Consider the following 25,750-nt stretch of genomic DNA (forward strand, 5'->3'; position numbering starts at 1 on the left):
TTTCCAGATCTTAGCTATTGTAAATAGTGGTGCTGTAAACATGGGGGTACATATATTCTTTCTGATTGGTGTTTCAGGCTTCTCAGGGTATATTCCTAGAAGTGGGATCACTGGGTGAAATGGAAGTTCAATTTTTAATTATTTAAGGTAACACCATATTGTTTACAATAGTGGCTGCACCAGTCTGCATTCCCACCAGCAGTGCACTAGAGTCCCCTTTTCTCCACACTCTCCCAACACTTGTTATTTGATGATTTGTTGATGGTGACCATTCTGACAGGTGTGAGGTGATACCTCATTGATGTTTTAATTTGCATCTCTCTGATGATTAGTGATGATGAGAATTTCTTCATATGTTTCTAAGCCATTTGTATGTCCTGTTTGGAGAGGTGTCTATTTAGTTCCTCTGCCTATTTTTTAATTGGGTCCTTTGTCTTCCTTTTGTTGAGTTGTATGAGCACTCTATATGTATTGGAAATTAACCCCTTATTTGATATATCATTGGCAATTATGCTCTCCCATACAATAAGTAGCCTTTCCGTTTTGATGATTATATCTTTCGCTGTGCAGAAGCTTTTGAGTTTGATGTATTCCCATGTGTTCATTTTCTCCTTTGTTTCTATTGCCTTAGGTGATGTGTCCGTGAAAATTCTGCTGCGTATGATGTCTGAAATTTTGTTGCCTACAGTTTCTTCTAGAATTTTTATGGATTCATGGGTCGCATTTAAGTCTTTTATCCATTTTGAGTTTATTCTTGTGTATGGTGTAAGTTGATGGTCTAGTTTCATTTTTCTGTAAGTAGCTGTCCAGTTTTCCCAGCACCATTTATTAAAGAGGCTGTCCTTACTCCACGGAATACTCTTGCCACATTTGTCAAATATTAATTGAGTATATTGCCTTGGGTCCATTTCTGGGTTCTCTGTTCTGTTCCACTGGTCTATATGCCTGTTCTTGTGCCAGTACCAGGCTGTTTTGATTACAGTGGCTTTGTAGTATAACCTGAAATCTGGTATTGTGATCCCTCCAACTTTGTTCTTCCTTTTCAAGATTGCTGTGGCTATTCGAGGTCTTTCTTGGTTCCATATGAACTTTTGAAGTAATTGTTCTAATTCTGTGAAGTATGCCGTTGGTATATTGATGGGGATTGCATTGAATCTATAGATTGCTTTGGGAATATGGACATTTTAATGATGTTAATTCTCACAATCCATGAACATTGTATGTGTTTCCACTGTTTTGTATCTTCCTCTATTTCTTTTTTCAATGACCTGTAGTTTGCTGCGAATAGGTTATTTCTTTGGTTAAGTTTACTCCTAGGTATTTTAATTTTTTTGCCGCAATGGTAAATGGGATTGTTTTCTTAGTTTCTCTTTCTGTGAGTTCATCATTGGTGTATAAGAATGCCATCAATTTCATGATGTTAATTTTGTATCCTGCTACTTTGCCAAATTCATTTATTAAGTCTAGTAAACTTTTGATGGAGTCTGTGGGGTTTTCTATGTATAGTATCATGTCATCTGCAAATAATGACAATTTCACTTCCTTCTTTCCAATTCGGATCCCTCTTATTTTTTCTTCCTGTCTGATTGCTGTAGCTAAGAATTCCAGTACTATGTTAAATAAGAGTGGTGAAAGTGGGCATCCTTGCCTTGTTCCTGTTCTTAAAGGAAATGCTTTTATTTTTTACCCATTGAGTATAATGTTGGCTGTAGGTCTTTTATATATGTCCTTTATTATGTCTAGATATGATCCCACTATTCCCACACTGCTGAACGTTTTTATCAGAAATGGATGCTGGATTGTGTCAAAGGCTTTTTCGGCATATATTGATATGATTGTGTGGTTTTTATTCTTCATTTTATTTATGTGGTATATCACATTTATTGATTTGCGAATATTGTACCAGCCTTGCATCCCTGGGATGAATTCCACTTGGTCATGGTGGATAATTTTATTGGTGTATTGCTGGATCTGATTTGCTAGTATTCTGTTCAGGATTTTTGCATCTATGTTCATCAGGGATTTTGGCCTATAGTTTTCTTTCTTTGTAGTGTCTTTTTCTGGTTTTGGAATTAGAGTTATGCTGGCTTCATAAAATGAGTTTGGAAGTCTTCCTTCTTCTTAAATTTTTTGAAATACTTTGAGGAGAATGGGTATTAGTTCTTCTTTGAATGTTCGGTAGAACTCCCCCGTGAGGCCATCCAGGCCTGGGCTTTTGTTTCCTGGGAGAGTCTTGATTACATCTCAATTTCTTCTGTTATTATTGCTCTGTTCAAGTTTTCTATCTCTTCCTGGTCCAGTTTTGGGAGACTATGTGTTTCTAGAAATTTTTCCATTTTGCTTAGATTTGTCGAATTTGTTGCCATATAATTGTTCATAGTAGTTGTTAACGATCTTTTGTATTTCTGTGGTGTCAGTTGTTACCTCTCCTTTTTCATTTCTGATTTGGTGTATTTGGGTTGTCTCTCTTTGTTTCTTGGAGAATCTAGCTAAGGGTCCATCAATCTTGTTTATCTTTTCGAAAAACCAGCTCTTTGTTTCATTGATCCTTTGAATTGTTTTTTCGTCTCTATGTCATTTATTTCTGCTCTGATCTTTTCTATTTCTTTCCTTCTACTTGCTCTGGGGTTTTCTTTTTGTTTGCTCTCTAGTCCTTTACGTTGTGAGGTCAGATAATCGATTAGAGATTTTTCTTGTTTCTTGAGGTAGGCCTGTAGTGCTATGAACTTCCCTCTCAGCTTTCACTGCATCCCATAGATTTTGTGTTGTTGTGTCTTAATTTTCATTAGTTTCCAGGAAGTTTTTGATTTCTTCCTTGATCTCCTCGATGACCCATTCATTGTTTAATAACATGCTATTGTGCTCATGTGTTTAAATGTCTTTGTATGTTCTTCTTGCAATTGATTTCTAGTTTCATGCGATTGTGATCTGAAAAGATGCTTGATGTGATTTCAGTCTTCTTGAACTTGTAGAGACTTAGTTTGTGCCCTACCATGTGGTCTATCTTTGATAATGTCCCATGTGCACTTGAGAAGAATGTGAATTCTGTAGTTGTGGGGTGTAATTCTCTGTAGATATCTATTAAATCCATTTGGTCTAGTTCTTCATTTAGAGTCTCTGTTTCCTTGCTAACTTTTTGTCTAGAGGATCTATCCAGTGCTGTCAACGGCGTGTTGAAATCCCCTGCTATGATTGTATTGTTGTCGATTTCTCCTTTGAAGTCCTCCAGGAGATTTTTAATATATTTTGGTGCTCTTATATTGGGTGCATATATGTTTATCAAGGTTATATCATCCTATGGATAGATCCTTTCAATTTTATGTAGTGGCTATCTTTGTCTCTAATTATGGTCTTCATTTTGAAATCTAGTTTATCAGATATGAGTATTGTTACCCCAGCTTATCTTTCCTTTCCGTTTCCTGGAAGATTTTTTTCCATCCCTTCACTTTCAACGTATGTGAGTCTTTTATTGTGAGGTGGGTCTCTTGTAAACAACATATAGATGAGTCATGCTTTCTTATCCAATCAGCTTACTCTGTGTCTTTTTATGGGAGCATTCAATCCATTTACATTTAAGGTGATTATTGATATGTACTTATTTATTGCCATTTTTGTTTAGTGTGGTTCTATTTTTCTTCCCATTTTTCCTGCTAATTACAGCAGTCCTTTTAACATTTCTTGCAGTACTGGTTTGGTGCTAATGTATTCTCTTAGCCTTTTGTTGTCTGGGAAGCACTTCATTTGACCCTCTATTTGAATTATAGCTTTCCTGGGTAGAGTAGTCTTGGAGTCAGATCCTTGTTCTTCAGGACCTTGATTACTTCATGCCATTCCCTCTGGCCTGTAATGTTTCTTGTGAGAAGTCAGCTGAGAGCCTTATGGGGTTTCCTTTGTAAGTAACCTGTTGCTTATCTCTTGCTGCTTTTAGGATTCTCTCTTTGTCTTTAATTTTTGGCAGTTTGGTTACTATGTGTCTTGGTGTGGGCCTGTTTGGGTTCTTCTTACTTGGGGCTCTCTGTACTTCTTGAACTTGAATGCCTTCCTCCTTCCCCAAATTAAGGAAGTTTTCTGTCACTATTTCTTTGAAGATATTCTCTAACCCTTGCTCATTTTCTTCTTCTTCAAGGACTCCTATGATGCGAATATTATTCCTTTTCCAGTTGTCCCACAGTTCTCTTAAGCTGTCTTCCTGTTTTTTAATCGTTTTTTCCTTTTGTTTTTCTGATTGGTTTATTTTTTCTACCCTGTCTTCTAATTCACTGATCTGGTGCTCAGCTTCCCCTACTCTGCTTTTTAGACCTTCCAATGTGTTTTTCATTTCTAATATGTCTTTCTTCATTTCTTCTTGGTGGCTTTTAATTTCCAACTGGTCGATTTTCAACATTTCTATGTCTTTACTCATGGTGCTCATGTCCTTACACATTCTGGTGAGCTTCCCCAACATCATGGCTCTAAATTCTAGTTCTGTTAAGTTTCTTAACTGCACCTCATTTATCTCATTTTCGGTAGAGGTCTCTTGTTCTTTCATTTGGCTTTTGTTTCTGTTTTTCACCATTTTGGCTATCACAGTGGGCTTTGGAGTTTGCCAAATTTTCCCTGTGGGTGTTAGTGTTCTACTGTTTGTGGCTCCCTCTCCTGGGTTTGGATGAGCCAGCGAGGACCCACTTTAAACACCACTGTCAAGTCTAAGCTTTTCTGGTTAGTGTTGCTAGCCCAGGGAATGTTAGTTATCCTCTAGCTTTTTTTGCCTGGAGGCTATTAGTGGAGGTCACCTGAAGAACCTTGGTTTCTGAGTTGCATGAAAAACTCCCTCAGGTGCTCAGTGTAAGAGGATTTCCTGAGGGTGGGGCAGCTGCTGGTTGTTAATGGGCCTGAATTAGCATGTCAATGGCCACCAGGTGGGGTTGAATCTCTGAGGTAGGGGCCTCTGCCTCTCCCCAGGGTCCTGGGAAGGAGTAAGATGACCACAGTCCTTCGTGGCTGCCCTCAACAAAAGCTCTGAGCACCTTCCAAAACCCGAGTATCCCCACACAGTTCCAGTCCAGTGTGCCTTCCCTCTTCCAGAGCCCAAGGTGAGTGGCTGCTGCCAATTTACCCTCTGTCCAGACTCTGCGTCGTGGAGCCGCCTGGGACTTTTAACCTGAGGGCGCTGCTTCCAGCCAAGGGTGGCCGCGGCTCTGGCACCAGCTGAGGGCCTCGCACTCAGCAGAAGCCACAGAACTAAGCTGCGTTAGCGGGACACTGCCGAGGTGGCAGCAGCTTCCAGCAGAGTCCCCTGTTACCAGCGATTCCTTGTGGCACCAGCCGAGGGCTTAGCACGCAGCAGAGTTCGCAGGACCCAGGCGGGGTCGCAGCCAGGCAGCAGCAGCAGCAGCTTCCCGCTGGTCCCAGCCCAGGCCGCTGTGGACCGTGGGCTCCCGGCCCCCTTTCGCGTCCTCACAAGCCTGCCAGGATTGAGTTGGTGTCCCTGGTTATGTGGTCCTCCAAGGTGTCTTTCGGTTGCTCCTTCCTGACGATTTGTCTTTATTTTCTTTGTAAATCCAGTTTGGACTTGGGAGATGGTCTGTGTAGCTCCATTCACTCCACCAATATTTTTTTTTTCCCCATAGTAATTTTTTAAGAGGCAAAATAGTCATGAACTAAGATCCTTTTCTTAAATCTAAAGTCTAAGTACCTATATGGGGAGTGTGCTTCAATTCTATTTATAAAACAATTCAATGTTTTAATACTATTATAACAAATCACATCTCAGTTGTTGAGGTTCAGTTAGGTTTAGAGATTGACAAACCTCAGGAGAGGGGAATGGGGAAGAGATAAACTACAGAATTTATATGCATGTATTAGTAACCATGGACACAGACAACAATGCTGGGGTATGGGGGTTGGGCGATTGGAAGGAGAAACATTTGTAACCAAAAAAAAAAAAAACAATGTTAGGTTTATAATATTAGTTTACATATTATCTTTGCTTTAAAAAATTGTTTCTAAAATATCTTGAGATATGGTCCTCATGTTATATACATTAAATACTCACATCCTAGGTATAGCTAAGACTTAGAGATATTAAATTTCTTTCTTTCTTATTCTTCTTTTCAATTCTGAAGATGGCCATGATTAAAACATAGAATTTTATTATGCATCCACATTCATACTTAGTCCTGTAATTTTTTGTATATTGGACATTCGTAGTAGGCATAATTGACTTTATATATTTATGCTAATTGGTAGCTACTAATTTCCTCTATTAATTCAGATTCAAGACCATAAATCATGATTCACTTATCCTATTATTCTTTCATTTACAGGATAAAAATGACAATATCATATGATTTTATGACTTGACAATCTTCACAAAATAATTAGTACAGCAATAATCAATAACAGCTCAGTACAAGTATATTTGAGATTTTCAATTGAATAGAAACAGTGATTTCCAGAATCTGTTTCTAGACTTTGGAGCATGTACTCTTGTGGTGTCTGGACTATAATGGTATCAAATGTTTTAAGTATAATGTCTTAATAAAACATCTGTTGCCTGTTTTCACCAACATGAGAGAATGTATGCAGGGGAAAAGGGTGATAAAATAACCACATTTTTTGTTTGTTTTTAAACTGCAAGCCTTTAGACTCTTTTTTCCTTCAACAGTGTTCATACCCAGTCTCTGGATATCATTAGAAATGTGTTCTCCAGACACAGGTGCCAATATAGTGACTCAATTTCTGTTGTCGCTGTTGACCTCCATTTCAGGTCTCCTGTTGTTCCTGGCGATGTAAGCAAATCGTGGCATGACTGCATTGCCTCCTTTCTTTCCACAGTCTTTTCCACTTCTTCCTCAGTTGAAGAGGAAGGATGTGTATTGTGTGATGCTCCTCCAGCCAAGCATAACAACAATTTTTTCATAGGTTCATGATCAGAGTAGTTTGGCATTCCAGCATTTTTCACGTGATTTCTTGATTAACTTCCTGGGGAAACTTCCTTTGGAGCTGGATGGAAGGTACTACAACTAACAGAAATCAACTCTCTTCGCTAATAGTTATATTTACAGGTCTAAAATGGAATGCCTGTATTCTCCCCTTTCCAATTTGAATTCCCGAGACTAAGACCACTGTTGACAGAAATTCCTCTCTGCTCTGGAGGCCTTGTTTCAGAAATGACATCTCTTCCAGGAAGTAAATAAAGCCTTTGGGGCACCATCTAGGTATGAAATTAATTCAGGAGATGAAATCTGTTTGATCACCACATACACATAATTGGGTGGGCTACAAGAATGTACTTCCTTTTCCAATCTTCTTTACTACATTTAGCATTTCCTTTTTAGTTATTATCCTTAAATGCTCCAACCTCGTCAAAAACATATCCAAAATAATTGCATGAGTTTCTATTTCACAAGAAAAGGTACAGAGGTGCTGAATAAAATAACGCTATTTCTTCTTTCTGTATGTTATGAGAAAAAAATATTTTGCTTATATAAACTCTCATTTTAAATTCATCATTTTGTTTTCTCCCTCTCCTCTGAGTTAAAAGGGCTTTGAGCAAGAAGTGATAGAACATTGATGTGTCACATGAAACTTTCCCTTTTCCACTCGGCACTAATGAAAATATTTGCCTTCTACTTAACTAACAGGTCTATTCTTTAAAACTTGCTGAACTTGTTTTTTAACTTAGTAACTTCAGTGCAGACCATAACAGAGATGCTTTAGATTTTCATCTCTTTCAGTCCTTAGGGGAAAAAAGAAAGGCTAAATAAGGAGAACGAAGAAAAGTTTCTTAGTTCATAAAATAATAATTATTAAACTCTTATTGGTTTATTACACTATTGCTTTCCATTAACTACCAACCAAAAATCACTTACTATCATATACAATTGGTTTAAATTGTCAATATAATTTTAGCTGATTAAATAACAACTTGGAAAGTACAAATAGAAACACTCCATTTTCATTAACAGGCATATAATGCTTTGGAATATTAACACTAATATTTGCTCATTGGACTAACTCATGCTGAACATAGGGCATGTCCAAGTCTTTCATACCCTAAGAACATCTCAATTGTACCTGTAAATGCCCTTCTGGAAATCTACCTTTGCATTTTTTTAAGAAATTGGAAGACATAAAGGCATATTCTGTCAGCATAAGAATACTTTAAACTATTTCATCTACTCAACAAAATTATTCTACTGAAGTTAAATAAATAGTCCTCAAATTACCACCCAGAAGAGTCAGCAGCTGCTTCTATTTAAGGCTTTCATATATGTCTCTACTGACCCCTCCCTGCTCCACCAGTTAACCCAGGAAAGAGACAGAGGGATTAATTTCAAGAGCTCTTTCTCCCTGCAGGGCACTGAGAAATGATGGAATGGAAAGCAGCTGCATTTTCTGAGCCATTTTGTCCCATTTAGTTATTTTTCTTCCTTTTTTTCCCCTCCAACAGTCTCTTCCTTTCCTTATACAATCTCGACTAGTTCTCAGGCTTATAAATTACATGTATATCTTGATGCTTATAAGTCTATCTCTAGCCCAGACTTCCTCTACTGGGAACTCCAGATTCTAGTATCAACCTACAGGATATCTCAAGCTTCATATCTGCCAAGTGGATCGCTGAGCAATGGAAGCACCACGCACTTCTCAATTAGTATGTGGAATCGCTATTCATTCATTTTTAAACCCAAAACCTAGATTTTTACCCTTGGTTTGTTATTTTCTCTTACCTCAACATTATATTCACTCTAATGGAAAGTTCTAACAATTCTACAGCAAAATATCCATCAAATCCTTCCTAGTCAAGAGAATGGCAGTCTCTCAATTTGACCCTAATATTAAATATTAATTTTATGACCAAATTATCATTATCTTTATAATTTTTATAACTTAATTGATTTTTATTAATTTTATAGATCGTGTTATAGGGATTGATCAAAAAGTTCATTGTAAAAAAATGAAAAAAATATTTTAAAGAAAGGAAAAAAGTTTTTTACAACTTAGAAATTATACTCTTCTAAGAATTTGCTTTCTGTTTATATTTTCTTGACCAAATCTACCATGTCTTTTTTTGTTGTTAATTTTTAAACCTCCCTAAATAATATTTTTATTTAAACTACATTTTTATGTACACTTGAAATTAATCATAAGAAATAGCATGGCACTTAAGCAAGAGTGACAAATGTTTCTCAGAGACATTTGATTTTTTTCATGATTGTGAATAGTTTCTAGAGCTCTAGCTAAGTCTTTACAAGCTTCAAGGTTGAATGCTATACATTTAGCTTCTATGGCCAACTCACTAGCATTTTCAACACAATAGGCCTAAAACTGAACTCTCTGACAGCCCCATGCTGAATTAAGTACTCCTCACTGATGCTCTCATAACACCTTGTGTGACCTCATATAACATGTAAATTGTGCATCATAATTATTTGTTGGTCTATATTCTCCACTAGACTGTAACCTTTCTAAAAGCAGTCTTTATTGTTCATCACCTCAGTGTCTAAGAATGTTTTATATGCATTCTGTAAATATATTTTTCAAATTAAAAAGTAATCCCTCCAAAATAATACAATAAAGAGTTGTTATTTTACCCATTTAAAATCTAAATCATGATAAGAAGTGTAACTAACTCTTGAAGGCAATTTAAAGTTAGTCAATCAACATATATTTCAGTGCCCAAAAGACTCAGTTTCATCTAGGCTAGATTGGAAAGAGTTCAATGGAACAACTTGTCAACTGGACAATTCTGACTTTTGGCAAACCAAACAGAAGAAATTAACAAAGTACCTGGGATGATAGCATAGTATGATTTCAGTGTTCTTTACTTTATGGAATTGGTCATCAATTTTCTTCTGTTTTTCATTAGAGTCCATCTCTGTTATTCCATTTAAAAGGTATCTTTCTGTTCAAAGACTTCATTGAAAAATAGTGAAATTCAGCAAGATTGTCAATGGGTAAGATCTTTTCCCTTTTATATCATGTTCTAGAAAAATCCTCACTCTTTTTGCCTCCAAATATCATCAGCATCTTTGATCTCTCTCACTCTCTCTCACTCTCTCCTAGAACATCCTATTTGATATCTTAAAAATTACTTAGAATTGGAGTCTGATATAAAAAGCCACTTTCAAAATTTCATCAATCACAGTAGTGTGTAGAAGGCAACCTTTTTAACAGTTTTCACAAGTTTCAAAATCTGATATTTTGCCTCAAGTAATCATGGGAGGAAAGAAAACCAAGCATTCACTGGCTATCTGAGCAAAACTAACACATGGGTATGTGGCTAGTGAATGAAGGAAACCTTAAGGAATTAAGTAGGCAGCCGGAAATCTATATGGACAATTGTTGGGCTTAGGGACTTTTCTCACTCCAATGGGATATAGGATCTGTGATCTCTGGGAGATTGTATGAGGCCAGGTCTTCATTTCCATCAAGTCTGAACTTAAATGTTCTTGCAGGGTATCATTTACGCTATGCAGATCATCGCCTAGCATAGCGCAAGGGTCTTTGGAGCCTCCGTTTGGCAGCCAGCCATGATTCACTGGAGCAGCATATTGTCAAGGCAGCTGCTCCTTCATCCACACATACATGTATACACATCCTCAACCCACTGCAGACATTAACCCTTTCTCACCTACCAACACATACACAGCCTTGTTTTCACACTACCCATAAGAATCATATCTGACTCATTGAGGACCAGTTGTGTGCCAATTCCCTTTATATAATATCTCTAAGCTTTATAGAAACTCTATGTGGTAGGTATTATGATCCCCAATTTACAGATGAGAAAACTAAGAGGAGGAATATTTTGCTCAAGGACTCAGACTAGGTCAAGCCAAAACTGTAATTCAAATCAAGATCTTTCTGGATCCCAGACCCTCTTGCCATTGATAAATAGTGATCTACTTATGCATCACACTAGGGTCTAAAGAAGGAGCAAAGCTTTTTTAAGAGCAAACTCATGAAATCATTAAGAATTTACGTAAATTATATTATTAAAGTTACAAGCCTGTCTTCATTATTACCAGAGCTGACTTACTTGAGAACCATAAAAAAACTACGATTATTTAAAGTGTGTTATTTAAGCTCAATGACAGCTATATTTTAAATATTCCAAGTTCAATGACAGTTATATTTTAAATATTCAGTACTTTAGGAAAATAACATTTTAATAAAGCACTAAAGCATTGTAGAAGTTCCATAAAAAAAGGGAATTGCCAATAATGTGGTCAAAATGCAGTATGTTAAAGGTCAGTTGCTTATCATTCAAAAGGCCATCCTAGGTTGGCATTTCGTAGTGAATTTACCAAGGCCTAATCTAGACAGTGGCCTCAACTCTGATATCAGAAGCTTGATTTGTGCCTGATACTAAAAGTAATTCCTATTAAGAGAGAAATTTGGTTCCTCCAGACTGGTTTTTATATAAAAAAATTATTAATAGATTGTTAGTTTTAAAATAATCCATTTATTACAGTTAGAAGTAAAAAAAGATTAGTTCTTCTTTATAGTTTTCAGTTCATATTATAAACCGTATTATCCCATTACAAAGCTAGCAAATTTTCAGACTCTTTAAAGGTGGCCTTTAATTACTATCTGAAACCAGTTATAAACCTTGTTAATTAAGCTCCTTTTAACATTTTAAATTGCATTAACACATTTAACATACTCAATTATTTTTTATGCATACATAAATTATCTAGCAAACTTTCTCAAGTACTTAAGCAATACTTATAAAATTAGAGAAAAATTTAAAAATGGTTTCAAGTTTTCTTTTATTCAGGCAATATACATAAATGTAATTATGTTCAGTCTAGACAAACAATTCTAAATCAGTTCTCAATTAGACATTTTAAAATGGTGTTACAATGTATTCACGTCTAGGTGTAAAGACATTTGAATCTGTTATCCTGACCTAACAGGTTAATGTCTCATACATTATAGTTACTTAATATAGCAAGTATGCACACATTAATTAATGAAAAATATTATTACATTTTGGTTCTCTTAAAAGTTTCTACAATTAATCTTAATCTTCCAAGATAAGAAAAATTCTTTTCCACAGAGAAAATGTACCATTTCACAAAATATTAAGGGTCATATCTCCATATAATTTTTGGAGCTGCCATCTCAGCTTCTCGATGACCTGAGGCTGCTCCTAGAATACAACTGAATCCTCCCTGTGACATGAGTGAAACTTAACCCTGTAGATTATAACACACTATAATAAGGACTTCAAACTTCATTTGGCTCATAGTCATTAGAAATGAATCACATCATTATCTAACTTTCAAGTCAAGTTAGAATCTCTAACTCCCACCCAGGTGGCCATACCTATTAATTGGGTTTTTGCTTTCCTTAGTTTTGCTTCCTTATTTCTTAAGACAAGTAAATATAGCCTGGCTATTGTGGCTCAATGGATTGAGCATTGTCGCATGTACTGAGAGGTCCCGGTTCTATTCTATACAGGAGGGCAGCTGATCAATATATCTATCTCTCTCTCTCTCTCCCTTAAAAAAAAAGAAAATCAATTAAAAAATACATTTTAAAAGGACAAGTAAATGTATTCACGTCTAGGTGTAAAGACATTTGAATGTAAGGCTATCTGTATTCTTATATTAATAAAAGCACCTAACTCTTCCTATTGGATTGAGTTCTTAAATGACTTGGAGCTTTGTCTATTTTCCTCACCACTTCCAAGGTCATTCTATTGACAGAATCATGTCTAAGGGCAAATGAACATTAACAAGCAGGCTTACAAAAGCAAAGTATCAAGCCAGTTCAATGTGGCCCAGTGTATTGAGTGTCCTCCCATGGACTGAAAGGTCCTGGTTCAATTCCCAGTCAGGGCACATTCCCAGGTTACAGGCTCAATCCCCAGTAGGGGGCATGCAGGAGGCAGTCAATCTGTGTATCTCTATCACATTGATATTTTCCTCTCTCTCTAAAAAAAAAAAAAAAAAAAAAAATCAATAAAAACATTTTTTTAAGTAAATTATCAAGACAAAATACCAGTATTTTAATTTACAAAAAATATCCAGGCCCTTAAAATCTTCTGGTGCATACATTATTTTTATACCAATAAGTTGTGTAAAGATGCGAGTTATCATCTGAAGACTGCTTGGTGAGTATGGAATCAGAACAGGAGGAATTAAATGTGTGATTTGGATAATTAATGACATCATCATGAGATGATCTTATATAGAGGAGCCTCATAAATAACATCCCTTCTACCCAAAAATTTGGTACTAACTATAAGGCAAATATGGAATCAAAAAGATGGGGCTCAAAATGTCAGCTTTGATACTGCTGAAGGCTACATTAGAGATACAGCTTGCAACTAAAAGCACTGATAATATTCCTTCACTGAATTAGACCATCTGACATTGTCACTGGTACAGCTGCTCATCCCAGTTACCCTCACAACTACACTCCTGACTACAAGGAAGTAGAGAGCAAAATGTATGCGTCCTGTGGGAAGGCTGGTTTACAAAGAGGGGAAAGAGGATCTGTCACCCCACTAATCGCCAGGGTTGATTTGGCAGATCTGGTTGGCGAGGCGGGTGTCCCCCTCCTCCCTCACGGATCTGTGTGCGTCCCTCCTGAAGCTGTGAGCTGGGTCAAAGAGGACGACCTTCCCCCCAGAGGAGAGGATAGGTCTTCCGTGCTGTGTCAAAAGTATAGAAGTAGCTGCGCTACCCTGCTAGAACCTCCAAACAAGCTCTCAAAGAGGGGAAAGAGACAGAGACAGAGAGGAGGGTGATATCTCTCTTCCAAATTTCATTTATTAGGTAAGACATTTCACCGCCTGTGGGAAGCAATAAATTGGAGAAAGAGGTTAGGACAATGATCCAGTTTAAAATAGGTACTTTTTTAATTGTCAAAGAAAATTGCCATCATGCAAATACTGAAAACCCAAACTTTATAGATAATTTAGGGATTTTTAAAAAATTAAGTTTCTTCAACAAACTTTTGAAAATAAAATAAAATCAAACTGCCACAAAGCAAGAGTAGGAATTATTGTACATATTATGACTATCACTCAACCAGGGTCAGCTTTTCAAACAGGTGACAAGAATGCCAGGGGAAGCCCATTGCTGCAAACTATTCAGGCCACTTTTTACACCCCATCTATTACCTGTGTAGAAAATTCCTCCAATAGGATTCATTCTTCTGAGTTCAAAACCTTTATTACAATTTCATCTCTCAGAGTATAAGTTAAATAGTAGCAAAAAAAAGTGGCCTAAATTTCTTAAAAACTAGGATACAATGACATTTGAGGAGGGAAGTTCACCAGAAGAAATCTACCAGAAGCTATAAAGGGTGTCATTAAAATGGAAAATACAGCAATCTTACTTTTTCTATTTTCTTCTTTTAATGCACCATCCTCTACCAATAATAAGACAAGCCATGTCAACCAGCTAGGAGAAGATAAAATGGAAAATGTAGATAGAGGCATTTCAATAAATTTTAAAAAGTTAATGCCCTGGCCAGAGAGGAGAGTGACAAGGGATTCTTGATGAAATAATATGAAAGCTAGATGTGATTTTTCAAGAAATGGAAACCAATATATGCAGCCTATCATAAATTGTTGATCGTATTTATGCCTAGTATTTTATGACATTTTCCCTGTGGTGCCCATTGTTTATCCATATTAATAAAAATCACCCGAAATCAATGCCAAAATGCCCTATGAAAACATTGCAAAGCAAAAACATTACTTACCATATTACTTCTGCTTCTGCTCAAAAGAGTTTGAAAGCCTTGTATCATTCAGTGACATATTTTAAGCAGCCTCGTCTACTTTTATCTCAGTGCTGTGTATAGCATACAGAACTATCTTCACAAGATCAAAGGGAAACTCGCGGTACTTTATTTACAAAGGCAAATTTAATGGGCAACCAAGGTACTTATTTTACTAAACTGACTAGTCCCTTTGAAGTACTATCTTCACTGATCCATAGACCGTGCTCAAATGTGAAGAAGGCTTCCTTGAATCTGGAAAATGTTCTTAGCCTCATTAGTGCACTTTCTTTGAACTGCATGCCATGGATTTTACTATGCTATAAGAGCATAACAGAGGTTTCTTCAGGACACATGAGTGCTAAAATTCCTTAGAAAACAAAAAACAAAACAAATGAAAACTACACCAACACTGCAAAATTTAAAATATTTTATCTCAATGCCAACAGATAAGAATAACTCATCCCAAAGTACATGATTATGATATTAGTATTTTTTTTACAATAATTGGCCTACTTATCTGTGTTTATCTAGCTGTGGAATGGCTTATAAAGCTCACTTGTACATTGATTTAATGAAAAATATGTTTGTGTGTTCCATTAATATAAAGTTGTATGGAAATCAAGGTGATACAATGGAAAGAATATAGATTTAGGAGTCTTGCATTCCAATATATCATATAGGAGAAATGAGGTGATTTTGTCTATGTTGTTAATGTCTCTGAATCTCAGATTCCCCGTCTTAAAACTAGGAAGTCCTTTTTGTGATACACATCAATGCCATGCACCAGAATTCCTGGCTTTTGTGCTTTGGGGCACATGAAGAAATGCATTCTCTTGCCCATTAAGGTTACTCATGGTGCTATAACCTACTTTGGCCAATAAAATATGAGTGGAATTAACATGTCATTTCTAGGAAGAAGCATTAATTAGCATTATGAAACTTTATTAAAGTATCTTATTTTTCTGGGAAAGTCTTGGTAACATATATTGATTGCAGGGCTGAGCCACCACATGGAGGAGAGCTGCCTTTGAGAATGATCTGGATCTAAAATCTTGCTGTTTTAAGCCCCTGGGAGTTGTTACCACAGTATAACGTACATTATACTGACTGAACATCCTTGTGGAATTAATGAAAGTATTAAGTGATATAATAAAAATAAAGCCCCTAGCTGAGTGCTTAGAACATATTAGTTGATTAATATATACTGGTTCTTTTCCTTCTCTTTTTTCTTTAATCTTGTGCATTAAAAAAAGGGGGAGGGTCTGCTGTTATAAACGTAGAATAATATAAAGTTAATAAACTTTTCCCTACACCCTTTCCCTCCTTTCCTATTACCTTTGTACCTCTCCTGCCTCTTTCCCTGACTCATGACAAGTAGCTATTATAAGGAGACATTAAAAAAATCATTTCATAACCATTTCCTCACTCCTTACAGTGGCTATCTCAAGAAAGAGAACTTAAAGATTAGTTAAAATCACCTGAAATTGCTTTTTTTGTCCCCCAGAAGCTACAAGGATAGTCTTCTCTGGTTTATCGTCCTTTGATGCTATCACCTTTGATTATTTCCCAAGAACCATGGTAGTTCCAAAGAGTATTTTTCAGTATGTTTACTTCAGGGTCACAATTTCCCTTGGTCTAATTGGTCTGAGAATTAGTTAAATTTCTGTTTAACTTACTTTGGCCATACATTGATCTTCTTAAATTCACTTCAAGACCTAAAAAATGGAATCATACAGATATAGAGCAAAATATTTTTTCTAATTCAGTGGATTCAAAAAATGGCCCCAGCCCAGCCTATGTGGCTCACTGGTTGAGCATCGACCCATGCACCAAGAGGTCACCAGTTCAATTCCCAGTCAGGACACATGCCCAGGTTGTGGGCCAAATCCCCAGTGCGGGGCAGGCAGGAGGCAGCCAATTGATGTTCTTTTTCATTGATGTAGCTATCTCTCTCTCTCCCTCTCTCTTCCCCTCTCTCTAAAATCAATAAAGAAACAATATTTTAAAAAAAGAAATGGTCCTGAACATACCTAATATCATTAATGGCTAACATATACAGGGTGTGGCAAAAGTGTGTTTACAGTTCTTTCCATGTGAAATAATATAATAATTAATCAATAATAATACAATAATAAACCCTGTGTTTTGTATTCTTAACTGTAAAACTGCTTTTGCCACACCCTGTATTTACCACTGACTTTGTGCCAGGCACTTTGCAAATACTTGTAGCAACCTTTATATAATCTTCACAATCCTGTGAATTAGGTTATGCAGTCATGAATGTTAAAGCTGGGTTTAGAGAAACTAACTCACCAACATCTTTAGCTGGTAATGAGTGAAGCAGAAACAGGTGCCCAAGTACTTTGACTGGAAAGTTTATATTCTTCACCAATTCCCAGTTACAATATGATTAGAGTCTCCTAGTAAGCCAGTCTATAAGTGACCCAGTCATAAGGTTATAAAGGTATATAAGCAGATAATTCTAAATTGGTTTCTTGTATACCAAGTTTTATCCTCATGGGATAACTCAACTATATTCCACATTTTTTCATAATAATGGAATGCTTACATCTGCATATGGAAATATCACATACTGAGAATAGTTACATTTGTTAATTTCCTGGAAATCAGAGGAAGGAAAAAGAGGGAGAGGGTTTTATTTTCTTTTTGCCCTCTAGGGCTCAACAAGCAATTACTTAATCATTATATTACTGGGTTATTTACTGAAACATTTACAAGAAGACATTTTTAATTTATAGTATTTAATTATTGAATATGGTTCCATAGAAGATACTACAACAATAATATAGGGTGTCCCCTAAAAATGTATAAACCAAAAAGTGTAATTATAAAGCCAGTGTTTATTAAAATACATTTCATTTTCAAATTGTAATACAAGCTATAGACACCTTGTATACATTATTGGAAACACCCTGTATTTACGAAACACAGAGGTTTGATCCTAACTCCCAAAACTCATTTTCAGAAGGAGAAACAGTTGAAATGTATACTATATTGTTGTTATTGTTGTGTAGCTGTGGTCAACTGGTGTGATGGAGAAGAGAAGTGATACATTTCTATTTTTCTTTGTAGATTATTTTAATTTCATTTCATATTCAAGTAAATTAAAACTGCTATAAAAAATTATCTCTATTGTTTTTTTGTTTTCATTCCTTTCTGAAGAGGAAAGAAAAGAAAACACATTCATTACTTCCTAACTCCAACATTAAATTTTTAGTGTAAGGAGGCTACTTCTGATGTTCTAAGGCAGAAAAGATATATTACATATAATGAACTGAGAAAGCAGAGGTTTAGACCAAGGAGCAATCGAATAGTTATAAGTGTGGATATATTGCTTTAAAATGCAACTAGCACCCTAGCCAGTTTGGCTCAGCCTGTGGGCCAAAGAGTCCTAGGTCCAATGCCGGTTGAGGGCACATACCTTGGTTGTGGTTCGATTCCCAGTCCTGGTTGGGGTCCTGGGGGCCACAACCAATCCATGTGTCTCTCTTACATCAATGTTTCTCTCCATCTCTCTCTCTCTCTCTTTCTCTCTCTCTCTCTCTCTCTCTCACTCCCTCCCCCTCTCTGTCTCTCTGTCTCTCTCCTCTTCCCACATTATCTGAAGATAAATGGAGGAATGTCCTTGGGTGAGGATTAAATAAATAAATAATAAAATAAAATGCAACTAGCTAGCTTCATATTTTCTTACATCATCATTATGTCTGCCTCAGTTTGGGCATATATGTTTCTGCTTATTTGTACATATAAGTATAAGGAACAAAATATCTCAGTTTGTACATATGTGTATTCATGGGAATGTTCTAGATCAAAATTTCTTGAAAGTCTGTCATTCACTTCACTCCACTGTAAAACACAGGGTGGGACAAAAGTAGATTTACAGTTGTGAGTGCACAAAACAGTTCATTCTTTATTACTTATTAATTATTGTATTAATTTCTGTATGAGCTGTAAATCTACTTTTGCCACACCCTGTATTCTCTAATTCTAAAGACATACAGATTTACATAGAAGAAAATATATGGGACTAAAATGTGCTATAGTTTCATGTAATTTAATATGGATGAATATATGTTCATATGACTATAAGTATAGGTATAGAGACAAAACAAATTTGAAAAGTTCATATCATGCCTCTAGATGGGGGCGGGGCATGCTTAAATGATCAAATGTAGATAGTTCTTAAAAACTTTTGCTTGATTAGCTATAAATTGCTGCAGGGAGAGGAACTAGTGATGGAGTAGTAAGTAAGCTGAAGTTTCTTCAGACAGCAATTTAAATTTTAATCTTGTTAAATGACTGTAAATTAAAGCAGTGCTAATTATGACATGCTAATTATAGTAAATGAACCATGCAAAAGTTATAGAAAGGTAAAAGATGATACATTACCACATGTTTTGAACACCCTTCTTCTCACCTAACAGAGATAACCTGCATGTTCACGTGGTCATACAAACAATGCATACACACGTTCTCTCTCTCTGCCTCTCTGTCTCTCTCCCAGCCTCTCTCGGCCACTCTTTTTGTTTTCATTGTAATTCCAGTTTGGTCCTGGGAGATGGTTTGTGTAGCTTCCATTCACTCCGCCGCCTCTTTTTTCCCCTTAAAGTGTTTTTTTTATTATTATTTTATTTGTTTTTTTATCCTCAACTGAGGACATTTTTGCATTTATCTTCAGACAGAGCAGGAGGGAGAGATGAAGGAAGAGAGAAAGAGAAACATCGCCATGAGAGAGACACATTGACTGGCCGCCAACCCCAACCGGGGATGGAGACAAACTGCAACCGAGGTACATGCCCTTAGCAGGAACCGAACCCGGTTCTCTCTGGCCCATGGGCCAACGCTCCAACTGCTGAGCCAAACCAGCCAGGGCAAGGTTTTTAAGCTTAGATAATAAAATAAATCACTTGTTCCTGGATATATTATGTATCTGAAGAATTAGAGCATGAAGAAGATAGAAAAATATTCAGTAAATCAAAAGATAATGTGGGAAATGAACTAGAGTCAAGTATAATGGGTACACTGCTGTTTCTTCCTTGGGGTTTTGCTGTATACATATTCATATATGCATATTGACATTAATTTTTAGAAAATCATTTATTGAGCCCCAGCTGGTTTGGCTCAGAGGTTAGAACATCAGCCCATGGACCAAAGAGTTGTGGGTTTGATTCTAGTCAAGGGCATGTACCCTGGTTGCAGTTCAGTCCCTGACCCTGGTTAGGATCATGTGGGAGGTAAGCAATCAATGTGTCTCTCTTACATCAATGTTTCTCTCTCTCTTTCTCAGTATCTGAAGATAAATGGAAAATATCCTTGAATGAGAATTTAAAAAAAGAAAATCATTTATTGAAACCATATGCACAAAGCACTATGCTAGATAATATGGCATGTCTCATAGTATAGAAGACATAGACCTAGAGCCATATTTTGTTGCACCTCTTTAGTTAAATGTATCTTTCATTGTCTCAAATAGCACTGATTTATTTTAGTCTTGGTTAGCTGCCCTTGAAAAAGGAATACACTATCCTTTTATTTTATGCATCTCTGGTCACTTACATCATTTGAGAACAACTGAATCACAAATGAATGTAGGATCATGCTCTAGGCCTAAGCCACAGTGGTAAAGAATTCCTAGATAATAAAAATATAAGACAAAAGTAACTGTACCTTGATCATGGGTAACAGATTGATTTGTCAGGAAAATATCTCCAAAAAATTATATTATAATGCTTTGCTAGGAGCAAATTATTATACTATTCCCATTTCTATGAATTAATTCTCACTCCAAATGGAAATTTAAGATTACAGTTTTTTTAAAAAAATAAACTTATAGCAGTTTTATGTAACTGCTAAAAATGGGGAAAAAGCTATATGACCTTTAACTGATAAATGGATTAACAAACTATGGTACATCCATCAATGTAATACTACTCAGTTATTCAACAAAATACACTTCTGATGCACATAAAAGCATTGATAAATCTCAAATGCATCATGTTAAGTAAAAAAAAATCTGACACAAAAAGTTACATAGTGTCTGATTCTATTTATAGAACATTCTGAAAATGGCAAAACTACAGAGACAAAAAGTAAATCAACCAGGGGTTTTGTATGCCAGAGACTGAGTATGGGGAGAAAGGATAATGACAAAAGGGACATAACTGAAATTGGGAGAATGATGGAACCCCACTATATCCTGATTGTGGTACATTTTCCAAAATACAAAATGAATGGCTTGCATTCTATGTAAATTACACCTCAATAAAAACACAAACACCACCACCAACAAAAGTAAAATATTTTCTTTTTTTTTAATTTTATTATTTTTTTTATCCTCACCCAAGGACATTTTTCAATATTTTGTTCAGATAGAGTGGGAAGGAGAGAGAGAGAGAAACATTAAAAAGAAAGGGACACATTGAGTGGCTGCCACCCACATGACCCAACCAGGGCCGGGGACAAACTGCAACCGAGGCACGTGCCCTTAGCGGGAACTAAACCCAGGTCTCTCTGGACCACAGGCCGATGCTCTAACTGTTGAGCCAAACCAGCCAGGGCTAAAATATTTTCTAATAAACTACAAAACATACTGTGATTAAGTGGAGTACATTAACTCTACCAAAGTCTGTCCTATCAACTTTTATAGATTTCCTTAAGATGAAAGATGTAACTATGTCTTGGGACAGAACATTTTTTTGGCATTTAATTCACAAATGCCTACATGAACATGATATAAGTCCATATGTCTGTTTCTTAAAAATGTGTGTTTTGTATGACATAAGCAGAAAGTTGATGGGTTAGCAGCTGTTAGCATTTGTTCAGTTTTTATAATTTGATGTACACAAGAACTAAATCTATTCTTTTGAAAGAAATAGCGAAAAGGTTCCAGTTTTATTAAATAAGTTTAAGTAATATTTTTTCAAACTGGAAAAACTGTTTTTAAAATAAGGGATTAATTTTAAATTGTATTTAAATTTAGCATATATGACAATTTTAATGACATAAAAATTTAATCTTTCAGGCGAACCTAATATAAAATACAAACAATAGCTATAAAATACAAAAGACATATATAAAAAAAGCACTTGCTTCATAAATCTGTTAAGAAAATAGAAGTAACACTTTAGAAAGAAGTGATAACGTGGAATGAGGCCATTCAGAATAGACATTTATTAGATTTCTGGAATTTTTTACATTTTTCTCTCCTTAAACTGATGAGTGATCAATTGTCAACCAGGGCCTCAATCCATACAAAGGTAGAGCAGATAATATCAAATTCTATTCTGTGTACTTTTTTCTATCAAAGCACCCTTTAAAAATACTTTCTTGACTTCTCACATTGATATTATTAAAAATAATATCTAGACATGTTTTAATCTTTTTCAGCATGTTGTTAAGCAAACTACCCATGAATTAACTTGGATAAATGAAATAAAATATTGCTAGAATGTAGATTTATTCATTATTTATTTCCAACTGTGACTTTAAGAAGTTGTGCAATCTATTTCAAATGAATATAGATCAAGGTAAATGATTATAAATCTGTTTTTCCATTAGCAAACCAATTCTAAGAGAATTGCATCCAAACCTAGGATATGTGATATAATGAACAGAAATTGAGTTAATTCATGAGATATTTAATTTCTCTAAAAATAAATTATAAAGAATGTAAATTCTCATTTCAATATTTTTTAAAGCCTACATTTAGATTTTTTGTTAAGCAACAATCTTTTAATTGAGAAAAGAGAGTATATATGTAAAATTCTTAAGGAGATAGTGGAGAAATGTGCTGATATAGATACTCTGTTTTGTGTAATTGTTTTAAGTTTAGCAACATAGTGAAAATGGGATATATAAGAGACTTACCAATGCCATTTTAATCACAGAGAAGAGGATTAGTCTCTTTTGCAGGGGTGACTATAATTTAGACCTGGATAACTCATGGCTCACGTGTAAGTGGAATGTCTAAAGTCTCTCAACACTTACAGGTCCTAATACAGCCATAAAAGTCTGAAGACCATTACCTCAACACAGAAGGTGAGAAGAAGATGCCCATCCATCTGACTAAGCTCTCATATTCAAATCCCATTCAACTTAAATGGAATGTCATGGTCTTAGACGAGTGCAAGAAGTGGAAAATACTAATGTGGGTCAGCAAAATCCAGTGTAATCTGAATGGCATGACTCTTTATTGGACAGAGGCATAGAAATCATAATTAAATGTCATAGTGGAATTTACTTTTCGTCTCAAACATATCATATAGACAAGGACATTGGAAATGGGGGAAATGGGAGGGCCAATGGAAAGGTGAAGTTGCCTTGGGAAGCAAAGCTAGACGAACACACATTAGAGAAATGATCAAAGAATGAGAGATTATGCTTCTACTTCAGCTGGACAAAGGTGTTTCCAACCTACTAAGGGTTCTTCTGGTGGAAAGGTTCTCTGGAGTTTGAATTGGAAGAAGAGGATTATTTGTGACACTATATATCTCCCTCACCATACATTCTAAAAGTTGTGATGGTGTTGTAGTGATATGTTAATCATGATATACACAGAGTCAGTTCTCTTCCTCTGCCCACGTCTGAGAAAAGAACTAGAGTGCTATATAAAGCTATTTTACCAATTTTTAATTGTCAAGGTAAAAAATCATCTTCCTGAAAGTGATTTTTAATTACAACTAAGGTTGAGGCAACAGATTGTATATTTATATATGTATGATGAGTAAAATGGAACTGAATTTGTGGAGCACACCTCAGGAAAACTTTCTGATGGAAGCTAGTATGGGACTTTCCAGGAATTTTGGTGTAAAGAAAGACTGTTGTCAGGGAGCATATGGAGTTCATCCTGGCTGACTTAGTCTACTCTCGTAGAAAGGCAAACACTTGGGAGAATAGGTCTCTTCAGTATTTCTCATAGTGCAAATCAGTTCTTCTCACCATCTTCAGGAAGGTTCAATTGAAGAGAGAAGAAACTTCCAATATCAAAGTATGTGTTTATAACATACATTTGAGACAGAATTTGGGGAAATTTTATATACATTATCAAAAGCCCAAAGAAAGTTTGACATAAATTGACTTTATGTTTGGGAGTATTGGAAAGAGCAAGCTCTGGAGCTGCCCTTGATATTTGTCCTTTGGAACTACACACTTGGGTCCCAAAACATGAGTACAGATACAGGTAACTTGTCCAGTTTATACTAACAAAGATTCTCTCCATTTCTGAACTTTAACCAGGCTCTTCTGAGCTCTTTTTCAACTAAGCCTCAAATTTTGGGCTTCCATGTTCAGATCTGCATTGTTCAATTTTAACAAGAATCCTGCTAAATTGATTTAGTAAAAATATTTCATCCTTAATATCTAGTCAGGTTCTTCATCCTCCACCATCCTCCAAGTGATGTTTAATCACCCTTGGCCTTTCTTCACCAAAAATCTTATTACATAAGCTTTGCCAAAATCTCCCATTACTCCTGATTATTCTTCTAGCAATTTTCTATCCACCAACCCCCAGGCTGCTCCTTGGATAAAAATTCTTGCTTTTCCTTGTTATATTCGGAATTGAGCCCAGTTCTATACTGAGATCCTTTCTTCTTGTTGAAATAATTTTTTTGAATAAAATCCATTTTTACTGCTTACTGTCCAGCTCTGTTTTTTCTTTGATAATACTACCTCTGGTAAGACCACCTAGCTAATGAGAAGGCTGCTCTACAGTAAATGTCATTGTTGAAGAACAGACCTTGCAAATAACTGGGCTAGAGCTGACCAAGCACTCCAAATAGTTGCTTCTCCAACAGAACTCAATCAGTGTTAATTCAATGCTGTGGTTATCCTATAGAATTTTTTGGCATGAAGTCATTATATATTTAAGATCTAAGTAGTCATTAATATAGCCATTAGAAGCTAGGCTCTTCAGCTATAGCTAGGTCTCTTATAAAGTACTCAGCTCAGACTGTGGCAATATTCAATTTTTATTTTGACAGGACATCTAGGTCTTCAACTATATTTTAAACCACTGGATTCATAGTCTTAGTGGCTAAGACTATAAGGCTTAAAGAAACGCTGCCATCAACCCTTTGGCTTTGGCCAAGAGTAATGTGTTATTAATCTTTTTTATTGTCATCTTTTTAGCTGTCCCAATAAATAGTGTGTGTGCAATATATAAATAGTGTGTGTATGTATGTGCTTCTATGAGAGAGAAAACAGTCAGAGACAGAGAGGGGAAAGGAAGAAAAAGGAGTATGGGGCAGGCACATCTAATATATGTCTGCTTATGTGTATGTTGATGAGTCTGTACATTTGAAATCTATATGGAAGGTGTGGTAAAACTGTGTGGTTGGGGTGAACAATAACATTTATAAAACATAAAAATTTCCAAACTATAATAACAGCTCCCTAACTGTAGAGGTCATGTCTCAGAAAATTTCTGAGGGGAGTTATAATGATAAAATTAGAATAGAAACTGAAGTCAGAAAGTAATCAATTAAAGCTTTAATGTTCACTATATAAAGTAGAAAAGAAACTATTATCACTTAAGATAAGATCAATGATGATTAATGAAAGCAAGTAATAATTTATTCTGTACAAATTATTTTTTTCTTTTTTAAATTTTATTATTGAAAGTATTACAGATTCCCCCCTACCCCCCAATGGTCCCTTCCACCCCTCCCCCAGCCAATACCCCACTATTATTTGTGTCCATGGGTTATGCATATGTGCATATAAATTCTTTGGTTAATCTCTTCCCACCCACACTCCCCCTCCTTCACTCTGAGATTCATCAGTCTGTCCCATGCTTCCATGTCATATATGCACAGCTGTTGGATTATTGGGAGGATTATGTACAAACCAATGTAATTTTATAAAGCCATAATCCATGAGGTCCAGGGTGAGATCAATAGTGCAGTCAGAACACAACCAAAAAGATAATTTTAAAATAATTTAAGCTCTTCGCATGTATTTTTTAAAAGTCTATGAAGGAGGAATATTTCTACTGTAATGCTTAAAA

This window comes from Molossus molossus, unplaced genomic scaffold (assembly GCF_014108415.1).
Source record: "Molossus molossus isolate mMolMol1 unplaced genomic scaffold, mMolMol1.p scaffold_m16_p_7, whole genome shotgun sequence".
Classification (NCBI taxonomy): Eukaryota; Metazoa; Chordata; class Mammalia; order Chiroptera; family Molossidae; genus Molossus; species Molossus molossus.